General features: G+C 31.2%; 1 long non-coding RNA gene across 1 annotated transcript; it reads left to right on the forward strand.

The window, feature by feature from the left end:
* Window positions 1–724: 724 nt before the first annotated feature.
* LOC121123691 (uncharacterized) lies at window positions 725–1,843 on the forward strand. The gene is made up of 2 exons (XR_005866069.2): window positions 725–977; window positions 1,051–1,843. It is a non-coding gene; the product is annotated as an uncharacterized lncRNA (long non-coding RNA).
* Window positions 1,844–9,864: the final 8,021 nt, after the last annotated feature.

The raw sequence follows: 9,864 nt of genomic DNA on the forward strand, positions 1-9,864 counted from the left end.
AGATTATCTGATCATAGCAAAATTAATAATTAATGTATTGACTTAACAACCAACATTTGAAAAATCATAATGATGTCATAAAGAAAGTGAATTAATAATTTAAAAAATTTTATTGTTTAGTATTTTACAAAGGATAATTTGGATTATATATTTAGGTTTTCTATAAAAAATATTTTGGATTTTATTCAAAACACTTTCATAAAACCTTAGATTTTATAAAACAAAATCTCCGATAAACCACGAAAAGATTAAATCTCCGAAGAAACGAGTGAAGTTTGTCCTTCCCATTATTTTTTTTAACATATTAAGCTCTGAGATGTAACAATACATACATATTTTTGATAAAAAGTAAAGGTCAAACCCCTAATATTATTCAGTCCTCTACTAACGTCCAAATACATGAGAATTATTCATCATTTTCTTACAATAAAAAGAAAAAAAAGGTTGGTATTCATATAAAATTTGGTAATATATTCCTTTTCCAAGATGACCGTCTTCAACAATGATGACATCTTGTGAAAACGCTTCAGGCCAGTGTTTTGTATTATTATAATTATCCTTATAACATATGTGGGCAAAAATATGTAGGTATTACAATGAGAACTTCAAACTTGAACAACCGGAAGTATATAGTCACATATGCTTATTAAATACTTACATAAGTGCGTTAGTACTTATAAATGTATGTATATCATGTGTGGGCATTTAAAAAAAATATTTTATTACTTACATTGTTGCCTGCATACCTAATAGGTGTATCTCTCTATTTCATGGGATTTCCCAGGGTACACCTACAAACAACCCAGATTGAATTACTTCATAATAATAGTTTCAGTTACTAATATATCATTCATTAAATTAAATGTTAAATCCAACATATTGAAGAATAACTTTGTTTAAACTATTTACCATTTATAGCTTGCAAGTTATCTTATATACTGGTTGAGGATTTTGAATCCATAAGATTTAAGGATAATGTATGTAACATTTTATTTCCCAAAATTAATTCAAAAACTCACAATTATTTTTTTTTTGTTTTGTTTTACATAGCGAAGTCAATTACTCAAACCGACCACCTCGAGCTTCAACCAAGGCCTCGGATCTGGTCCTGAACCTGACACAGGCATTGATGATGAACTCTTTACCGATGTTGGCCACTGCCTGGAGAAAGGAAGCTTACAGGAAGTCAACAGTGTTTGTTGTTATTTGACTCCAACATCAGAGTCCAAGGGGTTCAGATATGGGGAGCAAGGATCCCACATTTTTTTTCCTAACACATACAGGTCTTAAATTTTTTGTTTTTCTAGAATACAACTGGTTCCAATTACCCGATTTGGACAAACCGCACCAAATTAAAACTCTTACAAGACACTAGATCTGTTGACAGCCATTTAAGTTCTCTATCACCATATTCTGTAGTTATTTGCACCCTTTGTCGTGCACCCAACACGGAGGTACATAATAATGGCAGGGCAGCGTTCGTATTCGGAGGATATCTCAAAGATTTTAGATATTGTGAAGTACTCCATGATCCTGTTTATCGAAGTGGCCAAGATGAAGGAGAAGATCTCTCCAGGAAAACAGGAAGTGGAGGATATAATTTATATAAGGATCTGGTGTTCCAGTCCAGATTGTAGAAGAAGATCAAGGAGAACGTCACCAAAGCGATTACTCACCAATAACTTTTCCATGGCTTCTAGGACCATCAAGAGGACCGTAAAGGGCGACTTTGGATTGTCCTCATTCTTTCATTATTGAAGTATTTCTAAAGCAAACTCTCGAGTCCATTTTTGCTGTTCAACCCTGTACAATATCCAATGTTGGAATATACATTCTAAAAAGACAGGAATGTCTTCCACTATTTTTAATTTATCATTCATTGTCGGTAGTAAGGCAGTTACATATGGATACATATATATTATATTTGCATAAATGATAATTCTATTATTTACTTATTTGATACTGATCTTAATGTATTGATAAGAAATTGTTCATTGATTATAACATGCTTGAAAAAATATGACTGTGAGAAGCCATTTTTTTATTTATTCAATCTATCACGTAGTTACGTTTCGTGTATGTGGCAATCATAGATAAAAAACATAAATGTGCGCAACAAGATGGGTGAATGATTGAGCAAAGATATCACTTGACAAAAAGGGTATAATATGACGTCATATTTCTTTGTTGTTCTTACATTAATAATCGGAAATTCCAAATATATAATTGATATTGGACTCAAATAGTGTTAAAGTTAAATTAAATTAATTTCCTTTAGCTAATGTTAATGTTATAATATATAGTCAAACCCAGATAAAAGAAGTTTGAATAAATAAAAATACGCTTATAGTCGAAGTTCTCACAGATGCCATTTTTTTACACATAAAATATTTCACATCGAAAGAACTCAACTTTTTTCACTTGTTTAGTATCAAAACAATAATAACTCATAAGAATGATTTTTTTTCCTTTTTATATGTACAAATCGTAATCTGGCCCCAATATTTATTTTAACTGTTTTTTAAATTATGTTCACTTTGTTTTAAATCAATTCTATATCTATATCACGAGTACCCCCTCAGAAACAGGATCTAATCAAACACCAGTTTCATTGACAGGGGAGCTTCAAAATTACTTATTTACATATTTTGAACCATTATCTCACCAGGATTCCAACAATTTTCACATCTCTATTTAGCACATTAGTTCACGCTCACCAGGAATGGGTAGTTTTCCATTTCTGGAAACATCCCTAATATTACAGTAATGTACTTAATTTGACCAATTGAGCTCATTTTGGTTTCAAAAAAGGCCATAACTATCATGTCCTTTCTTTAAACTAACTGTTATAAGTTATAAGAGAAGGGAAATGACCAACTTCGTGCCTAGTAAAGACAATGGCAGGGATTACTTTGATATCGATCCAACAGGAACTTGAACTTATAACCCCCCAACAAATCCTCAACCTTATTCTCTGTTATTCATGAGTACATCCAGTAGTTATAACTTTATACTTAGAGGTTCTCTCTTTAAGAAAAGAATTAAGAATTAAATTGTAAAAAACACTCTCAGGTTGCAACTACAAAAAGCCTTGCAGTCGTTTAATCTCATATTTTCTACAATTCTACCTATACTTCTTGAATAGCTGATATAGAATAATAATGTCACTTGTGGATAACCATGATTATGTGATTGTACAAAAAAATGTATTTCATTGGACCCGTCCTGAAGATTTAGGACATCACTAATTTTTGTATATAAACATGTACCTTCTAATAAATATACTGTATATGCATTGTACATACTCTAAATTAGTGAATCTAAAATCAAGTTAGGCAGTATTTTATTGATTCGGGTGGGGGGGAGTCTACACTATTTTGATAGACATTTATTACAAGAAAACATTATTTTAGTGGTTATATTTAACTATCTATTTGTTTTAATCATGAATGCATTTCTTGTTTTTTCCTCTTTTTGTTAATAATTTTATATACGCATTAGACGATAGTCTAAAAATATTTTCCCGTCATCCAATTAGTTAAAGAATACATATAATTGATGGAGTTGTAAAGTTAGTAGGCCAAAGTTTTAGGAAAAACATGTAGAGACGTATCGCTGCAGGAGACAGAATATTATCTAGTTTAAGTTATTGTAATATATTTTTTGTGTGAAATAAGTATTAGAAAAGTGATTAACTTATTTATATTAATGCGAGCGATATTGAAGCATACTCTCGACCAATGGTACTTATCCTCCAAAAAATGCAGAATAAAAAAACTTTGTTTGAGAAGTCTAGTATAGAATTTAACAAGTTTTATCAGGAATGCTGAGAATCTATCTATAAACTATTTATAAAAGATAAAGGCATTGAATCATGTTTTACTAATCAAACTATAGCTTGTATCCTGGAATTTGGGGTATTACATAATCTATACATAAGTGACACGCCCTTGTCCACAAGTGAATTTTTCTTAGGTACTAAAAACTTAATTTCAAATATATCTATACGTTTTGTACAAGTTGAAAACAAAAAATGAGATGAATAATTTTAAATGAATGTTTTACAGTAGTTGGGATGAAGATTATACAATAATCAAATATTTCATCAAGGATTAATATCTACACACATATATATGTATATTTTTTGTGCACAAGATGCGATCTTGTACAAGTAGAAACCATAAAACAGTGTCAACTTATTATAAATAAAGGACATATTAGTGGTCTTAATTTTGACTGTATTAATACAAACTCTAATATATTAATTTTCTGTAGCACATAATAAAGTTCAAGTGTCCAGAGTTACATTACTTATAAATATATAATAATTGTGTCATTTTAATGCATCAAAATGAATTGATAGTATTAATTAATAGTTGGTAAAAAGAATGACAAATGTTGTGTTTGAATAATGTAGTTTAAGACGATGAAATTGCAACTTATACAAGTTGTAACCCGTACAAACATCTCAAAATTAACTGCTTACATTTTCCCACATATATATCCTCAATTTATTTTTGGAGAGTTTTAGAAATATGTATATGAAATGTCTAAGATTATATGGATTGGAGCGCCTTGAACTCTTGGATAATAAATGTTTGATTATACTCAAGAGAGAGAAATTAACCGTGAATCAGATATTAGATGATCAAATGGATGGCATTATATCACAACATGAGTACCATTATATTCTTTTCCAAGGCGGAGTTAGAAGCATGGATATGTATTTCGAAAGGTGGTGTTGGAACCATTGGGGAAAAGTGGGCATTAGTCAAACTACGTTTTAAGACAAAGTGTAATATTTTATTAGTTGAGTTGTTTAAAACATGATCTGACGGTATGTTAAAAAAAAAAATACAGAAAATTAAGGTCGAAATCCTCACAATTTGACTAATGTTTTTGAGAAAAGCAGCTTAGCTATGATAATGTTTCATTGGATTAGCGGGAAGCAGCTATCAGATGAAGGAAATTTAGACAAATCTCACAAGGGCAATGGATGGAATACCCCCGATTTTGATCTTCAATTCTACGCTGAGTCCATCAATGACGCGCAGTTACAACTCCCCAACAAATCCTCAGTATTACACTTCGTCTTTCATGCACTAGTGATTAATATATACTTATATGTTATCTTTTCAACAATAAATGAATAATTATAAGAGCTACGGAAAATAAAGACAACCTTTTTTTCTGGCAACTTGCACAGGTCCAAAGGTCATGTTTTTTTACAACTATAAATATTACTGTATATTTATTGCTCCCTCTCAGACAGGAATTACCTTTTATCATAAAATATTATGAGTACCAAAAAAAAAACAATAATCTTTAATAATAAAAACTTTAAAAAAATCTACCTTGCTTTCTAATACTGACACTTATCAGGAGATGTGTCACCTTATTTGGAAGTCAAAAATGGGCACCTTAATATTTATAGTTGTAGAAACATTACTTTAGACGAACCCAAGTTGCAAATTGCAACCCAAAAGTTCATTTTTTATTTCCCAAAGCTGCTATAATAATTATTCTTGAAAGGATCACATCAAAGTATATTGTAATTACAAGTACGTAAAAAAAAAAAGTAATACTGGGGATTTAATGCAGAGTTGGAATGTAGGTCCTTGTTGGATTATAGTAAAATTTAGGATTGACATCGATTTAATGTCTGCCTATATGTCTCTAAGATATGGTATGAGAATGTGTTTATTTCCTTCATCCAATAGCTGCTCACAGTTAATCTAATGAAACATAATCAAAGGTAAGCTGTCTCCTTCAAGACATTATTCAAACTGCTAAGATACCCGAGTTTTTTTTAGCTTTCTTTTTTTAAGCATTCAGGTGTGTCATATTTCATAAAACTTTACTAGTATTACCTACGGACAATGAATGCCACTAGCTTGTTTGATTACACCCCTCTTTGAACGACAAATGCATTAAACCCTTGCAAGGGATATTTTCAAATTAGATCAAAAGAACGGGTTTCTCTTGGGGGTTGCAATAATATATTTTTGTCATATGGTTATACATACTCATACGTGATCCGCATAAATAAAGAGTCTACTTCTTATTAGATTAACAGATAAAAACTCATGTTCATGGGATAATTTAATTTAAAAAAATAGTTTTATATTTTCAACTTGACAAGTTTATTTATATAGACTAATTATTGGTAATATTTGGACAAATATAAATATAACTTTCATGACAAATAAATTATGTGTAGGGAAGACCGGGTAGAAGTTTTAACACGGGATGGTTGCAAAATTTCCTTTTCTAAACCATTTACAGACAGCTAAATTTACCCTTACTATCAAAATGAGGAAACAGATCAAAATCAATGTAGTTTCATAATATATAAAATTTCGACAAATTGAAATCATTTTACATAGTCTAGTCACTTTAAGCTTCAATGAAAGGGGCATTGTGGCTCATAAGCCCTCTTACAACCTGCTGTAATCATCCTGGTTGCTATTGACACATGATTGGTGACTTTATTAGAATATTACTCCAATAATAAATTGAGGTCAAGCTAAAGAAACTTTAAGAAAAAATGAAGCAACAAGCATATCAATTAGAAAAAATTTTATTATCTTAAACTCTGGTAGGTTTAAAATTATTTACAACGTTAAATTCATATTTTCTCTCGCCATTGTTAAGAATGTGATTTTTGTAGAAAAAAGTTATAGATTATGACCCTTGCGCTCTACAAAAGTCATTTTCCTGGTCGCTGTTATTCTATTTTTTTTTATCATGGATGTGTGAATGAATGAACATGATTGAAGTACATGAATATTTGGTCTCATTAATATTTCAACTGTTTTGTCACCTCATTCCTTAAAGCAGTGAATCCCAACTTTTTCAATACTGCGGAGCTCCTCTGCGTATATTTTTGAGCATCTCTTTTTCCCGAATATTTTTTTTTTTTTTTTTTTTTTTTTTTTAATTCATTTCTTGATTACTTTGATAACCTCCCATAGCCCTAGAGGATGCACTGACGGGGAGCTCCAGGTTGGAAATCACTGCTTTAGAGTCTCTTTAAGTCAACCCAGTTCCCAGTAGTTGAATAATTGCCACTCCCCTCGGCCTTCCCTACATTTCACAACCTTTCATTAAAAATGTATCTGTTTGATTTCTAAGTACATAATCCTTGACATTTCTAAATAGCAAAAAAAAAATCTTCCATTGCCAATTTCTTTCTTTTTTCCTAAATAAAAAATATCTATCGATGATTTTTTCTATTCATTTTGGGCATGTACTTCCGTTCTACATTTGTATGTACTTGTACCATATGTAAGTTAAATGTATATATTTCAAGGACCAAACAAAAGATGAATTCCATTACATTCTTCATGTTCGTTACTTTCCGCTTCATTTAAAGAATTATTTGATATATATTATACTGTTTCAAAATGTAGTCACAATGGAATTTAAAATGTAGGACATCATTTTCTTTTAATAATCGTTTATCTATATTTATAAAGCAAAGTTAGGAATCAAAACGTGGACTCTTAGTTAATGTTAAATTTCTCATTAATAATACAAGGTTTAGTGATTATTTCTTGACATTCTGGTTCAACTATCCTTTGTGCATAAACAAACTATATTAAACATTTTGTCATCTCGTCATCATAAGTGAGCAAAATAACCAAAAAGCAATGCATCTCATATCATCTAGATGCTGAGGTAGCAAATATTTTTGAGATTGTGAAGGGCTTCGAGAGCCTGGGCTTCAAGGTAAAGAACATGAAGAATGATGGAAAAGACTTCTTCGGCATGCAGGAATTGGAAGACACAGTTTAAAGAGGGATCTGGAGTTCCTGTCTAGATAGGAGAAGAAGATCAAGGAGGACCCTACTAAATCAATAAATAGCCTCACCAACGACTTCTCCGTGGTTGTTAGAATCCCCAGGAGGGTCGTGAAGGACGACTTGGGATTGTCTTCATACAAGAGGATCCCACACTACCTTCAGACAGAGTTCATTAAGGCAGGTAAAGAGGCAAACAGATGAGGCCTCTTCCTTGCTGTGTGGCCCATTCGTAAGAGAAAATAACAAAATACCAGACCCAAATGTGGACTCACCCAAGGGCACCATAGTTGTTGTGTGGGACAACTGGTCTAAAGGGGTTGGTCGTTGACTCCAGCGAGGCCTCCGTTGACGTATAAAGGTTGTGATTGATGCTGAAGGTAGTCATATTGAGTGACCAAGCTTGCAAAAGCCTTGTTTACAAGTTTTCTCCTCCAGTCCTACTGGAATTGTGATTTCTTTAGATTTGCAGGTGTAGATTAGGCAATGAATTTTAGCAAGTGTTGCCTCTACTCTTTATTTCCCTTTTTCTCGAATAGTGGGAGAGACAGTCTGTGGGTAATAGATTATTTCAGGGATGAGATTATCAACTATTTTTATAGTTGGATTCACTTTTTAACTATATTAGTGAAGATGACATGAAGGGAAGAACGTTTTCTTTGTTTGATTTTTTAAAATATAAACAGGAGATTGCACGTCTATATTGTAACCATTTGAAAATTATAGTCATCATGTGAAATATTCAAAACCGCTGAAACGTTTTCTTTATATCTCACAATTCCTAAATCTTTTACCCCAATGTGCTGTACCAAGATCAACATCTCAGAAATCTTATTTATTTACATTATTCTAGATTAACCCAAATACGGAGAAAATGTTAGGTTTTTTCTTTTTTTTTATACAAAAATTTCAATGTGACTCCATTTCGAAGCAGTTTAATATACATTGTACATACATGGACATACTTCAGTTCATATACGGATGATCCCCATGGTCATAATGTGTCTTATTGTCAGTTTACTAACTAACAACCTTGATTTTATAATTATCTTTTATAATTGTAGTAATCGATTTGAAGTTTAAAAAATATATACAAATGGAAAGATTCACTGTCCTCTGTAGAAAATGTACTTTCCTTAAATAGAAGTTTACATTATTGTATTAAATTTAAAATAGCTTGAAGATTTATAAGAATCTCTCATCAAAATACAGAATGGTGATTTTAAATCCGTAGAAGTTAAAGATAATGTACACTGGTAAGAAAAAGTATGAAAAAAATACTTTTTCGTAATAATATTTTTTACTTTAACTCGATGAAAATTATTATGAAAAAATTAAATCCATAAAATATTTTTTAATAATTGGTATGTAAAAATCTGACTTTTTTGGCAGGGCCTAATTTTATAATTACGTTTTTCTCTTGCAAGTATGAGAGATTGTTACTTAATTCCTTCAGAATTTTTATTATTTTAACCTTAAGATGCAAGCCATTCTTTGTGGACGGAGATTAATTGGAAGGAAGTTTGTTTTCCAACAAGACAGCGACCCAAAACATACCCCCAAGCTGTGCAAAAACTTCTTAAAATAGAAATATTCTTCACATATCTTATCAATTATGCAATGGCCAGCTCAATCTCCTGATTTGAGCCCAATAGAGCTATTACGGGATGTATTGATGAAGATAAAATTTAAACAAAAATACTTTGATTATGTAAAAATAAATGTTTAATTCCATATTGAGCTTTAATTTTTTTTTCTTTTAATAGCCTAATTACTGTTTTTTCTAATGTTAAGGTAAAAAAATTAATTAAATTCCATTTTTCTCCAAAAACATTTTCCTGCAAATATAAATAACAATTCATTTCCCGAAATTAATGTGGAAATTCAAATACCCAGTGCTCTTGCATGTAGTGGTCCATTGTTAAGTAAATTACTTACACCAACCACCTCCAACTTCGAACTACAGCCTCCAACCTGGCCCTGAACCTGGCATGGGTATTGATAAATAACTCCTTGCCCATGTTGGTCATTGCCTCGAAAATGAAAGCCCGCAAGGAGTTAA

This window comes from Lepeophtheirus salmonis, chromosome 8 (genome assembly GCF_016086655.4).
Source record: "Lepeophtheirus salmonis chromosome 8, UVic_Lsal_1.4, whole genome shotgun sequence".
In the NCBI taxonomy this organism is placed as follows: domain Eukaryota; kingdom Metazoa; phylum Arthropoda; class Copepoda; order Siphonostomatoida; family Caligidae; genus Lepeophtheirus; species Lepeophtheirus salmonis.